General features: G+C 41.7%; 1 long non-coding RNA gene across 1 annotated transcript in view; it reads left to right on the forward strand.

Moving 5' to 3' along the window:
- The first annotated feature begins 4311 nt into the window (after positions 1-4311).
- The window catches only part of LOC137870784 (uncharacterized), a 10809-nt gene continuing 1159 nt past the window's right edge, over positions 4312-13961 (forward strand). Inside the window, exons 1-4 of the long non-coding RNA XR_011102741.1 lie at positions 4312-4607; positions 4822-5012; positions 12755-12825; positions 12955-13124. This is a non-coding gene — a long non-coding RNA (uncharacterized lncRNA). The remainder of the gene's footprint in view (positions 4608-4821; positions 5013-12754; positions 12826-12954; positions 13125-13961) is intronic.

Raw genomic sequence — 13961 nt, forward strand, 5'->3', positions numbered from 1 at the left:
GGCCTGCTGGTTCTTCAAGTAGCCTCCCAGCTTCTCCTCACCATGCTCCTTCGCTGCAGGACGAGGGGTCTCGAGAGGAGGACTGTGGGGTTGAGGAGCCATGGGTCACTGGTGGCACAGAGACTGTTCTGGTGACGGGCACCAGTGAACCACAACAGACTGTGTCTCGTTCAAAGAGATTTGTGAGACAACCAGCATATTTAAAGGACTTTGTCACATATCGCTAACTGATTTTTTTGAGTGATAAATGTGTGAATATGTCTGTTAACATGTTTCTTCATTGTAGCAGCACATGCTTTATACGGATGGTGTGTCCAAACGCTATGGGGTATCAGCTATGTCTGGTGTCTATTGGGGTTAGTGGGGCATATTTTCTGGAGGCTGTGCAGTTGGGTGATAGAAGGATGTATAAAGTTGTTTACTACCAAATGTTGTGTTATAAAGACATGTTACTAGGGTTGGAAAATGTGTTTGTTTTTTTTTTTAAATTTGTTTGCATTCAGAATGTTTAGAAACGAGGACGTTTCTTTATGGAGGAGGGGAGATATGTAAGCTATTATGTTGAGTATGTTAAGAAGCAGTGTTCCGGTGTATGTGTTTTGTGCTTTTATTGTGGAGGAGGAGACGGAAGGAGGGAGAGAAGAAAGAAGTTCTGAGAAGGGTGTGAGAAGGATTAAAGTGGCTGTCATCTTGGCGCCGAATACGGAGCCCCGTGTCTGCTATTTTATTATTATTCTAAAGTATAGGCGCAATATAAACCCTCGGCTACACCATGATATTTGAGCACAGACATCCGATGCAACAACGTCTAGCACTGCATAACTGTGTTAACTGAGCAAGCTGGTTCACAAAGGCACGCAGGGTTGGAGGCACTTCAATTTGAATTTAATGGAAATGTGGCGAGTTGCATTGCAATGTTTTATCTCCTGATAAACATTTTTTTTTATTTACGATCTAGCAAATGTTTTTTTCGCAGTGAAAATGTTGTTCTTGTACGCCATGGATTGAAGCAGAATATTTTGTTGTGAATTTTATAAATTATTACATTTAGACTATATTTGTATTACTTTTGGACTGAGGACTTAGGACTCAATGTTGCTGTAGTGATTTTAGTCTTTAGTAGTTAAATGTTAAATGTTAATGCTTAGTTTCTCTGTTCTACTTTGTTGTCTTTAATGTCCTTGCTTTTATATTTTTCTTGTTTATTTGTGTTTTCCATGTATGTACATTGAGAGCAATGTGAAAACCGGAGTCAAATTCCATGTATGCGCACACATGGACAATAAAGCTGATTTTGATTCTTCTGATTTTGTCAGAAAAGCATTGGCAGGGCACTGTGGAGCGCACAGCCTAAGGATTTTCTACTTGAAAGGCTCGGTGCCACCGCACAAAACAGTCGGAGCCTATTCAAATGGCCAATACATCAATAATCCAATAAACAGTGTATCAACTTTGAACACACGGACAGCACATTTACATTGACTAGAGTGCAGGAAACTTGCAGGAGAACAGTTAAATTCACCCGGGACATGATGAAAATGTCACTCCTTAAAATTTCACAATTTAATGACTGTTGATATGTTAAAGATAGCACAGTATTATTGATGCACACATGTGCTCAGTGTTCCACCTTGATAGCTTTCAAATAAAACAAATATATGCAGTAGCTTTATACAAAAGCTCAGAGACATATTATGAATTGTATAAACTGTGTAATATCAATTTTTCCTGAGAATGCTTAATTTTAGAAATTAAAATCACAAACAAGATTTTTGTTTTTGGACTAATACTCTGTCATTTGTGTCTTTCCAGACTCTACAGTTTTGCAGCTGTCTTTATAGAGTGCCCAGTGACCACCTTCAATCAATGGTCTTCTTACGGTTTGGATTCTGTTTGTACTTGTGTCCTTCCACAATGACTGAGCATTACTCTGACTACATTAAGTCCTCTAATCTGCGTAGAAAGTCAGCATCCACCGTCAATAGGCATCTGGAAACACTCTGTAACTTTCAAAGCTGCCTTACTGAGGCATTTGATCCCATTGACAGTTCAGAGAAAAATGTTGTTGACAGTGATCAGGTGTTTGAAAATATGACTTGAGTGTGGAGCAGAGACTGTGATGGAAACTAATTGTAGAGGTAAGACTCTGGAAACTGAGTCTAGATGGAAGACTGTGATGGAACATGTATGTAGAGCAGAGACTATGATGGAAAATTTGGAGCCCATTTTCAGGAAGAGCCATAATACAGAGAGGAGGCTGATGGTGATAATAGTCAGCAGCCAAGCCTCAGTGCTAGCTTGGTTAATTGGGCCTTGCAGTATGGCAACACATTGGTTGCATTAACTGCCTTGTTGTCTATTTTAAGGTGTCACCATCTATCACTGCCTAAAGATGCCAAGACACTCCTTGGTACTAGAAGGGACTACAAGATAAAGCAAATTGCAGGTGGTTTATACTTTTACTTTGGGATCGTGAATGCATTTACCAATTTCTTGACGCAAAATTGGAGAAAAAAATTCCAGATCAGCACACAATTACTAAAACTTAATTGTGTTGGTCTTCCTCTGTTTAAAAGTTCAGGTGTCCAGTTATAGCCAATTTTGGGGTTGGTGCAAGGGTTTGGATTCAGGAAACCTTGCTTGATTGGATTGTTTGGGGGCAATTCAAAACCATACCCTCTGGGACAATACCTTGCAGATCCAGTGAGGGAGATTAAAATCCTATCATCTGGGTTTGCCTTGAATGGAAAAACTTTGTTCATAAAAGTAACATCAGTTATCACCAAATCTCACACTGGCTATGCAGGCTGTGATAAGTGCACATCATATGGTCTTCAGATGGGTAGCAGAATTACTTTTTTTGACACTAGTAGCACCTTAAGAACCGATGAGAGCTTTAGGCTTCAAACAGATGAGGAACATCACAAAGACAGCTCCCCACTCACTGAGACAGGCATGGGGAAGGTGTCTATGGCCAAATCCGAATGTCCCCCCTTACAGACTCACAGACTTTGAGGCGCGCTCCCGCAAAGTCCGTGAGGGTTTAGGGATGTCCCACTGTCAAATCTTCAAGTGTTTGAGGGCTCTCTGGCAGACATTTTGAGCCCTTTATGAACCCTTTCCGTAAGTCAGCATGGTATGCTGACTTAGCCTAAGGGAATTACCCACAAGTCATAGCAACGTGATGTAACCAGTGGACGCATGGAGACGTTAAAAAAAAAGGTAAACAAAGAGGACGGCTCATGTGTGTTCAGCCTGTCTTATTATATTTACTCAGAAACATTAAGGGTTAAAGATGGAACAAAAAATTAATTTTGAAATCAGAGGATACTTATTTATTTATCCATCAAATATTTGATTTTGTCATCGAAGATGTTTTGACAAAAACAAGTAAATAGAGAAGTGACCTCATCTTGTGAGGAAGAGCCTGGAAGACATTCAGGCTCAGACGAGTACAAAGTATAAAATAAATACACACAATTATACATCTTATTTTTTGTCGTTTTCATGGTAACGTGATATGTTGCAGCAAAGTGATGTCCCATTCATATTTACACCATTTCGAGCCCTTGCAGCCTCTCACACTCAACCACTTACCAGGTGACGTCAATTAAGTCCTTGAGGGTTCAGGGCTTAGGGTTTAGGCAGGGCATTGGGATTTTGCCTATGTTTCCCCATGGTCTGTTTGGTGTGATGAGAAAGCTCCTAGAGCTTTGGGCAGGGAGCAAAGGTCCACTAAGTTGCTGTTTGCTATCCAAGAGAGTAAATCAGTTGTCAAGCACTCTGTTGGCTTTAAAATGCCACATTCCTTCTGAGTTTGCCAGAAAGCCAAGGTCTGTGGAAGAGAGACACAGGTGGAAGACTACTGAATTTAGGTAATTACTACTGTATACTGGGCGAGTTGTACTGCTAGATGTTCTTACCAGTTTACCACCAGTTTACAATAAGTTTATGTTCCTTCATGTTGCCATATCATTTTTGATGTGCCAAACAATTTGTCCAGTTCTCTGTAATTTTACAAAAACACTAGTCTCTTTTGTAGAACACTTTGTCCAGCTTTAGGGCAGGGATCATCTTGTGTACATTGTTCATGGTCGTATTCATCTCAGTGATGATACTAAAGAACATGATTTCTGCTTGGAAAACGTTTCCTGCTTTCCTTTTGAAAATTTCCTTGGCCAAATTAAGAAAATGATCCGAAGCCCACAGTTCCCAGTTGTACAAGTTGTGAGACATATCTCAGAGTTTGAAAATTTGACTTGCTGCAGAGATGCAAGAGATGGCTAAAAACTGAAAACCTCTCACAGTAAAGGCCCAGTGCTATCGCATATACGTATATCCAGTTGCGCAGTACAAATAAATAAGTTTTCCAGAGTTTTGTGTCAAGTTATGCACTGGTGACAACTGCATCAGGAGTAATGTCAAAATAGGCATGGTCAGAAATATAATTGTGGTCGAGGGGGATCCATGTTTGGTGTATATTGAGTTCACCTAGTCTAAAGACTTCTTTGACTATTTTCAGTATCATCAGGCTGGTGGTACATGAAGTTAAACGCTTAAAGCCGCCCTGAGCCCGGCATCCCTCAAAGAAGATGGTTCGGACGAAGGTAATTTTTGGGGTTAGGTAGTTAGGGACTGGGGTTTGCTCTTCGTGAATATCAGCTACACTGCATTTGGATTTGATTATAATGTAATACTTTTTTTCCTGACTCATTTTCTAATTTTTAACTGTCATCAGCTGTCGAGTTCATGGCTGCACATTACATGGTGAGACTTATCACTTTGTCAATCAAATTTGAAACACATGTCTTTAATTTACAGAAAATGTACCACATCGTGGAATTCACTGACACTGGGGACACAGAGGTTGTTCCTGACCAATGGGTAAAAAATGGGAGAGCTGTTTGGCCTCCTTACAAAAAGAGACGAAGATGCGACAAGGCTGTGATCAAAGCTGACCCCCCCCGATGTCTCATGGGAAAGCTTCCCCATACGAATCAGGGCAACTAAAGGTAAGAATCAGACATAACATTTTGTATATCAAAATGACATTAACTAACATGCTTGCCTCTGCAAAAAACACTGACACATGATTCTTTATTTATCATCATGCACCATTCTAATTTTGAAATGTGTAGCTTACTGCCCATGACTTTCACCGTTAAATGCTTTTAACATGCTTTGTTTGTCACAGCTCTGCCCATTCTCTCCCATCACTCCACACTCTCCTCACTCTAGTCATCAGCACAACTCCCCTCACCTGCCTCCTAATCAGCTCATTCAGTGCACCTGTTAGTCACCCACCTCATCAGCTCTATCACTCTCACCTCCTCACTCTGCTGCACGTACTATATAAACCCCTGCCTCTCAGTCACTCTTTGCATTTTTCGGAAACGATTCCTGTGTTGTTCAGATATCATTAAAACCCGCTTTCTCACTGCATCTCCATATGTCTGCGTTTGAGTCCTCCACCACACACCGTGACCAGTGGTGATAATAACGAAGTAGAAATAATTCGTTACTGTACTTAAGTTGTTTTTTTGGATATCTGTACTTTACTATTCATATTTCTGTTGACTTTTACTTCATTACATTTTGCAAAGAAAACTGATACTTTGACTTCGATACATTTCCCCTGAAACCTTCGTTACTCGCTACAAAATCAAATCTATCTTTAGAAAAAAAATTAATCATGAGGCCAACGTCGGGGACTGTGGTGGAACACAGACTGCAAGCAAGCAGGTTTGGCGAATCAGTGGTCCTAGCTTGCAAGTTAAATCATTGGTTAATCACGTTAATGCGCAATTGCAAACAAGTGCTCTCAAAGCCACGTTTTTTTGATTCCCAGTGATGCCCAGGATGCTAGCTAGCGAGTGACTACTTGAATAGAATTCCACTCTACGATGACTGATTTCATGATGGAAGCAGAAATGGAAGCACCTGCTACTCCCACAACAAACGATAGTGGTGAAGAAGACCAACAGCCGTGGCCATATTTGCGAGAAATGTTTTCTTATGTTGGAGTGAAATCCTTCCCAGCTGTGCGCAAGCTGTCTGTGAAGCTGAACACCCCTCTACCTGGCTCAGCGGCTTGTGAAAGGCTATTTAGCATCGCAGGACTAGTCTTCAGCCCAAAAAGAGTGAGATTGAATTCTCGCAATTTTGAAAACCAACTTCTTTTGAAGATGAACTGTTGTGAATTGTTTGATTGTATGTTGATTGCTGTTCTTCGAGAAGATAAGGTGACAAACTGAGGGTTGTATTTGATGCATCATCACACAAAGAGAGTTGCCCCTCCCTTAATGACTGTTTACTGGCTGGGCCCAACCTGAACCCAAATCTGTTAGATGTGCTGATAAAATTCAGACTCCACCAGATAGCCTTTACGGCAGACATCACCAAGGCTTTCTTGCAGATAGAACTAGAAGAAAGCGACAAGGATGCTGTGAGGTTCCTGTGGCTACATGGACCTCCAACCAAAGACTGTAAAAATGAGCTGCGCATCATGAGAATGAGTAGAGTGGTTTTTGGAGTGTTACCCAGCCCGTTCCTGTTAGCTGCAACAATAAGAAAACATATTAAGCAGTATGAAGCGGAACAGCCTAAAGCAGTGAAGGCACTGAGCGTGTCCCTCTACGTAGATGATTTTATCTCCAGCTCATATGATGTGGATGAAGCACTTCTGCTTACCACAGCAGCAAAGGAGATTCTGTCTCACGCCGGCATGAACCTGTGCAAATGGGTGACATTCACCAGACCTGAGAGACAAGTGGACAGAAAGGGGAGTGGAGCACACAACAGACACAGCCATTTGTGGAAATGTACTGAAGGTGTTGGGGTTGGTATGGAGATCGGAAAAGGACAGTTTTGTGTATGATTTAAAGGGATTACTGGACATTGTAAAGGACAAAGAAAACACAAAGAGAAGTGTGCTACAGACATCAGCCAGAGTCTTCGACCCCATCGGTTTCCTCACTCCATTCACTATTAGAGTAAAGTGATTGTTTCAAGAATTATGGGAGAGGGGAATCGGTTGGGATGAGCAGTTTCCCCCAGACTTGGCTGAAAAATGGGATCAGTGGTGTGCAGAGCTGCCACAGCTCCACCTGGTGGACATTCCAAGATGGTACCAGATCGAGATCCGACCAAACTGCACGTCTTCTGCGACGCCAGTGAGAAGGCATACAGTGCTGTTGCCTATCTACAAGGACAGAACAAGGAAGGAGATGTTGTGACCAGCTTTTTGGCTTCCAAGTCAAAGGTAGCTCCACTAAAGAAAATTACTTTACCACACTTGGAACTCATGGGTGCACTGATTGGAGCGAGGTTAGGAAATAATCTCCTCAAGCCACTCAACGTGGAAAGAAATCAGCTGCACATGTGGACAGATTCTATGATTGTTTTCCATTGGATACGCAGCACAGCACAAAGGTGGAAGCCATTTGTCGCCAACAGAGTGACTGAAATACAAGGACTCACAAATCCAGAGTTGTGGTGTCACTGCAATGGCAAAACTAATCCTGCTGATTTACCTACCAGAGGCCAGAGTGTCGAAAACCTCATCCAGAGTGGTGGAGCGGACCTGCTTCACTGTTATCAACTGATGGGAAAAGGGACATGGATGAAGACTGTGTTGAAGATGAGGTGAACACTGAGCTTAGGCCTAAGTTTCAGGCTGTAGTACAACTGACCAGCACTGAACAAGCTGAGCCACTATTGGACTTGGAGAAGTACAGTAGGTTAAAAACTGCATTAAGAATAACTGCATGAGTGAAAAGATTCATAGCTAATGCCCGTTGTAGTCAAAGGATTCAGGGAGAGCTAACTTCAGAGGAGCTCACTGCAGCAGAAGTGTATTGGGTGAAGACGACCCAAGAGCAGAGCTTCAGCCAAGAAATTGTCCAGCTGAAATCTGGACAGCACACGAGATTCAAAAATCAAAGTCTTGAAACCATTCTTAGATGAGAATAGCCTTATTAGTGTAGGAGGCAGGCTACAGTAGTCTGATTTCAGTTTTAGACAGCAACATCCATGGGTGCTACCTAAAAATCACAGATACTCTGAGTTACTTGTTCAGGACTGTCATGAGAGAGTGATGCATTCTGGAGTCAGAGACACTAGTACAAGTAAGAGAGAGGTATTGGATTCTAAAAGGGAGACAGCTAGTCAAGAAGATGGTATCACATTGCTACATCTGCAGGAGACTGAAGGTAAAACCAGCACAGCAGTCCACAGCTCCATTACCCAGAGACAGGGTGACAGAGTCCCCTCCCTTTGAAGTTATTGGGGTGGATTTTGCAGGGCCATTATATGTTAAGTCTAGTGGTCAGTCTAAGAAGGCATATATTGCGCTTTTCACTTGCGCTGTCACCAGAGCAGTGCATTTAGAGTTGGTCTCTGATCAGACTACAGAAAACTTTCTGTTGGCCTTAAAGAGGTTTATCGCAAGGCGAGGATTGTGTAAGGTTGTTTATTCAGACAATGCCAAAACGTTCAAAAGAGCAGAACAAGATCTAAAGGAACTATGGCAGTCATTCAGAGGATCAGAGCTCAGAGTTTTTCACTGACGAGGGGATCACCTGGAAGTTTATTGCAGAGCGAGCTGCTTAGTGGGGTGGCTTCTGGGAAAGACTTGTGAGATCCGTGAAAACCTGCTTAAAGAGGGTCCTGGGGAAGGCCGCACTGAACTTTGAGGAGCTGACAACCATGCTCACAGAGATAGAGGCTGTGTTGAACTCCAGGCCGCTTTCCTATATACATGAGGATGCATCAGAGCCACAACCACTCACCCTCTCATTTCTTGGTTGGGAAAAGACTAACTTCTCTACCGCCAAAGACTATGCTGCCACCGTCTCAGGGAACTAACGTGAGCAGAGAGGACATGGGCAGGAGATGGAGGTACCGGCAGAGACTCTTAACCAGCTTTTGGAACCGCTGGAGAAAGGACTACCTGATGGACTTGAAATCAGCTCACAAGTGTGAGACACCCACACCCACTGTGCTGAAGGTAGGAGATGTCATCCTGATTGGAGAGGACAACACGCCCAGGCAGAACTGGAAGATGGGCAGGATAAAAGTACTGTTCCCTGGGAGGGATGGACTCATTCATTCCTGTACTGTTCATACCTCTACAGGCAGTTTGTTGAGGAGACCTGTTCAGTTGATATATCCATTAGAGATAAGTTAAAGTAATGGGCTGAGTAGTAATGAACAACTGTTCATCGGGCGGGAGAATGTTGTGAATTGTTTGATTGTATAATATAATGTTAAGCTGTAAATTGTGAAAAGCATAAAACAGGAAGTGCTTTTACTTTGAAGAGCCAGGAAGTAGCATGATATGTGCTTCTTGACGCTAACCTAGATGATGATACGTAGAAAGCCACGTGTTGAGTGTTCACTGTTTCTAATACTGCAGTTCAGACAGTAAAATGGTTCGTTCAAATCAGACGTGTCTTGGTCCTCATTAGAAGCTCCACTTCACAACATGAACAGGACATGTTTCAAGTAATGACTGGGTTGTTACTTTCGGTGCTGCTTTAGTATTGATCATGTTTTGATATTTGAGTCATTTTGTGGATGATCAGATCGAGTTATGATGGTAGCAGTCGCCCAATTGCAGATTCAGCTTGAGCAAAACCTTTGCCTATTGTGTTCAAATCAGGCCCATAGGAGTTTACAAGGCAGGTGTCCTTTCTCAAAACACTGACCTGATGCATCAAGTTGATATTTTTTGCAGAACACATTATGCATTTGCCCTCTACATCCTCTAGTCAGAATGAGCATACTTATAAACACACTGTTACAACTCCTTCATAGTGTCATATTGCTTTTCGGAGAATTATGATGATAAGTTCATAGTAGATGCAAAAGTATACTTATGTACAATATATTATGTTGAACATTGTTGCTCCTGGATGGATCACAGCCAATCCAATTATTTTCAACACAACTCCTTGTCCTTAGTCATGGTGGCCACAGCACTTAAAAGAATGAACTTCATAATTCTCAAAATTTTGACCCTTTGCTTTGTTATTACCAGCATTTACTTGTACTTTTACTTTCAATACTTAAGTACATTTAATATCAGAAAATTACTTTTGATACTTAAGTACAGTAAATGTCAGATACTTTAAGACTCTTACTCAAGTAGTATTCTAATAGGTGACTTTCACTTTTACTGGAGTCATTTTCCAGTAAGGTATCTTTACTTTTACTCAAGTATGGATTTTGGGTACTTTATACACCACTGACCGTGACACCGTTAACGTGAACACACTACTGCTTTATATCTGTTCACTGCAACTTTGCATTGATATTCGCGGACTTGTTACTTGAAAAGGAACAGCAGCACCCCTCACGATCCCAACTTTAACAAATGTGTAAATTGGAATTATGTAATTTCATTTTGCAGAGAGTTCAGTATTGATTAAGTTATTTTTAGTTTTAAAACATCGTGAACTCTGTCATACCTGTAGTCACCCTGGTTAGATAAACACTAAAGTCATATAAAGCTACTTGTTAGTCATTACATTCCTTACAATAGTTCTTTTGTTCAACAGAACCACAAAAAGATGGGTCTCTGACAGTGAAAGTGACAAGGAGCACACCAGTATGTCTGATTTACTTGAAATTTGACACATGTCCAGCTCCGCCAGCTCTACAAAAAAGACTCTTGGACCCCTAAACTCTTGCTAACGTTAACCTGGGCTTGTGATATGCTGGTGCAATCCCAGACAAAAGTAGTCTATATCAGGCAGAAACATTGTTTTGCTGCAAGGTTGTCAGCGAGGTGGAGAAAAGTAGCTGCGTATATCCACGACAATGCACGTAAAGGCGTGGCTGCTAACTGTAACAGATACTTGAACTCTGTCATTTGGGGCAGCAACTCACTCCCACCAAGGGGTGAGCAATCCTCCACTTTCTGGCAGAAAACCACAGCCTCATACTTGTAGAAAACTCCCTGTCAAGGAATCGAATGCTGGTCTTCCGCATGACAAGCAGAGATACTGTCCACTATACCAGTGATTCTCAACTGGTGGGTCGCTGACCTTTGCCTGAAAAAATAAAATAAAAATAAAATATTGTGCTTTTATTTTGAAGGGTATTTTTTATGCAGCGGAGTTATTCACACTCCTTAACAGTATTTGGCGTTAATGCCTTGTAATGCTAATAGACACCCATTTCACAGTATAGAAGAACACCCACAAAGTTTGTTTTCATGCTAATTGAGCGAAACGCAAGTACAACACCGACTACATGAGGTATGGATCTTCTTACATTGAGGACAAAAGAGGGTAAAAACCTCAGTGTGTTTTGTGCAGCGAGGTTCTGGCACAAGAAAGCATGAAGCCGTCAAAACTGAAGCGGTATTTGTTGGATCAATCCGCAGTGGATAAACTGAAAACTAAACCTCTGTCAAATGACACTATAAGTAGGTGAATTGAAGACATGTTGGATGACATCCAACAACAGACCACAGCTCGAAATTAAGGCAAGTGGTCATTTTGCATTACAAATAGACAAATCTACAGACATAACAAACAAAGCAGTTTTACTCGTTTACGTGAAAAGTGTGGGACGGGGACTGACAGGAACAAGAGAGCTCCCTACTACTATGACTACATAGGACATTTTCAGCTCAGGTTCAAACTGCACCATCTTTTCATTAAATACATTTGATAAGTTGAAAATTTGAGTTGCGACTTGTCATTAAGGGGTGATGGTGGGTCCCGCAGCGAGACCAGTTGAGAACCACTGCACTATACTAATGAGGACTGCGCCAGTAGCATTTTTGGCTAGTAAAAAAAAAAAAGGTGATGTTGTTCCAGTGTGCGAGTTTAACTGGTGTTTGGATTAACTGGTTTAACTTCTGATCAGAGATCAGAAGTCTGTTGTCAACTAAAATGTAAAACCTTGAATCTGTATGAAATGTCAAATATCTGAATTTAAAAAGATCAATGCATCCTCCTTTTTGTGTCTATACATTCCCATCTGTTTTCTAAAAGGCATGCACCCACCGGGTCCTTCATTGGCAAGACCCATCCTGCCCAAAGACAGGGGAGCCATGGACCGAGTCATTGAATACCTGGTCGGGGACGGACCACAGAACAGATGAAGACCATTCTGTTATTTAGGAGTCTGCAGTCAGCCAGCAGTCTGGTGTTCAGTCATTGTCAGACCTCCTCTACCCGCACAAACCTATAAGATTGGGAATCTTTAACAGCAGAATGATAAATATACTTCTCCTGCCTTCAGGACTTGTGTGGAGCCCTTGATCAAACCCCTAATGTGCTAGTTCGCTGTACCTATTGAGCTTTATGTTTTTTTTATCATAACTATACACTACAGGTGTGTTGTACGATGGGCAGTGTGACATGCATTTGTTGGCGGGTGGGTAGCAGTCTGTGCATGTATGTATGTATGTATGTATGTATGTATGTATGTATGTATGCAATATGTTATTTTGTATTGTTTTAACAGCAGACACCGTATGTATGTTTCCAAGACAAATTTCCTTTGGGACAATAAAGTCTATCTTATCTTATCTTTATCTTATCTATGATTGAGGAGTAAAGTACATGTCTCCTGGGGTTATCAGAGGTCCTTTGGGAGACAGGTCCTCACTGACGAAAGTAGACGAGGAAGATTAATGGAAATTAACTTTTGCTAAATAACTCCTTGAATGAAATGAACATTGCAAAAGTATTTTATCAAACAGCATCTGCCTCAGTCCCTCCCTCGTTCCTTCCATTAGATACCCTTTGGTCTGCCAGCAGTTTTTTTCTCATAACGGCATGGCTCTGAAAGAAGAGTTTGAATATCTCGGTAAGAACAGAAACGCACCATTACATTTAATGAGAAGGACTCTCCATTAAGAGGGAACACAATGTAATTTTTTTTTACAATCTCCTTCTATTCTCTCTCTTTCTTGTTTCCTATCTCCCACCCGCTCAGTGTTCCATTGTGCATACTGCTACTTCCTGAATCCGGCCAAGAAGACGTGCCCTCAGACTCCCAGGCTTCCAGAGTTCAGCTTCGAGAGGAGGCTGCGAGCAGAATCACGTTCCTTGGACCAACGCTGCGTTCTGGGACAGACACAGAGGAGAGTGTGTACCCCTCTAGAGGTACTGGGAAAAAACACACAGATGCACAGACAAGCAGTCAGCAAGGCAAGGTCTTCTCCCTGTTCTGTGCATCTTAATGTCACTGACTCATGCCCTAACCGCTCGTGTCAAAGGCTAGTCAACTCTAGTTGACCTTTTTTCTCATTAGTTTGTGTTTGATTCTTTTCCCAACGTTAATGATGTCAACTTCTACCCTTTATAGTTGTTAGTGAGCAAGGAGCCAGCAGAGGTGACACCTCCACCACCTTCAAATATCACCATCCTCTTTGCTCCAGAAAGCAACAGAGTTTTTAAGAAACTGTAACGTTAGAGTTGAGAAACACAACTGACATGAGGTTATCTCTCAATATCTTCTATTCATATTTTTTACCAGATGAAATCAGTTGACACAATTGAATTGGTTCGTTCTAGGTGCAGGCAATCGTTTGTTGTCATGGTGGTGCAACACAAACTAATAAGCAGAAAAAAGTAGCTTGCAGAGTGGCATACCAGTTAAATGCTAGTTAGTATCATTTTTACAAACGAACTTCGTCACATTTCCTTTTGTCAGACCTGTGAGCACACTAATCGTGTTGCGTTATAGTGACCAGTGGGTGTAACAGTGTGATCTTGCCTCTAGCCCAGGGTCCAGCTTAATTAATTTTAAATTAATTAATTAAAAAACTTCTCAGATTCTGCTTTGTCTCATACACAGAATCTCTTCATATCTGTTTACTTTGCATTGGTAGTTTAGTTTTGCTCTGCTAGATTTATCGGTTACCCTTCTGCCAACGTTGGTTGTCATTACGTGGGCGCATGGCACGGAGGAAGCCCATAGTTGCACAGAGAACCGGCTTC

Source organism: Cebidichthys violaceus, unplaced genomic scaffold, assembly GCF_023349555.1.
Source record: "Cebidichthys violaceus isolate CVI_PGR_0920_01 unplaced genomic scaffold, fCebVio1.0.p SCAF_14, whole genome shotgun sequence".
Classification (NCBI taxonomy): domain Eukaryota; kingdom Metazoa; phylum Chordata; class Actinopteri; order Perciformes; family Stichaeidae; genus Cebidichthys; species Cebidichthys violaceus.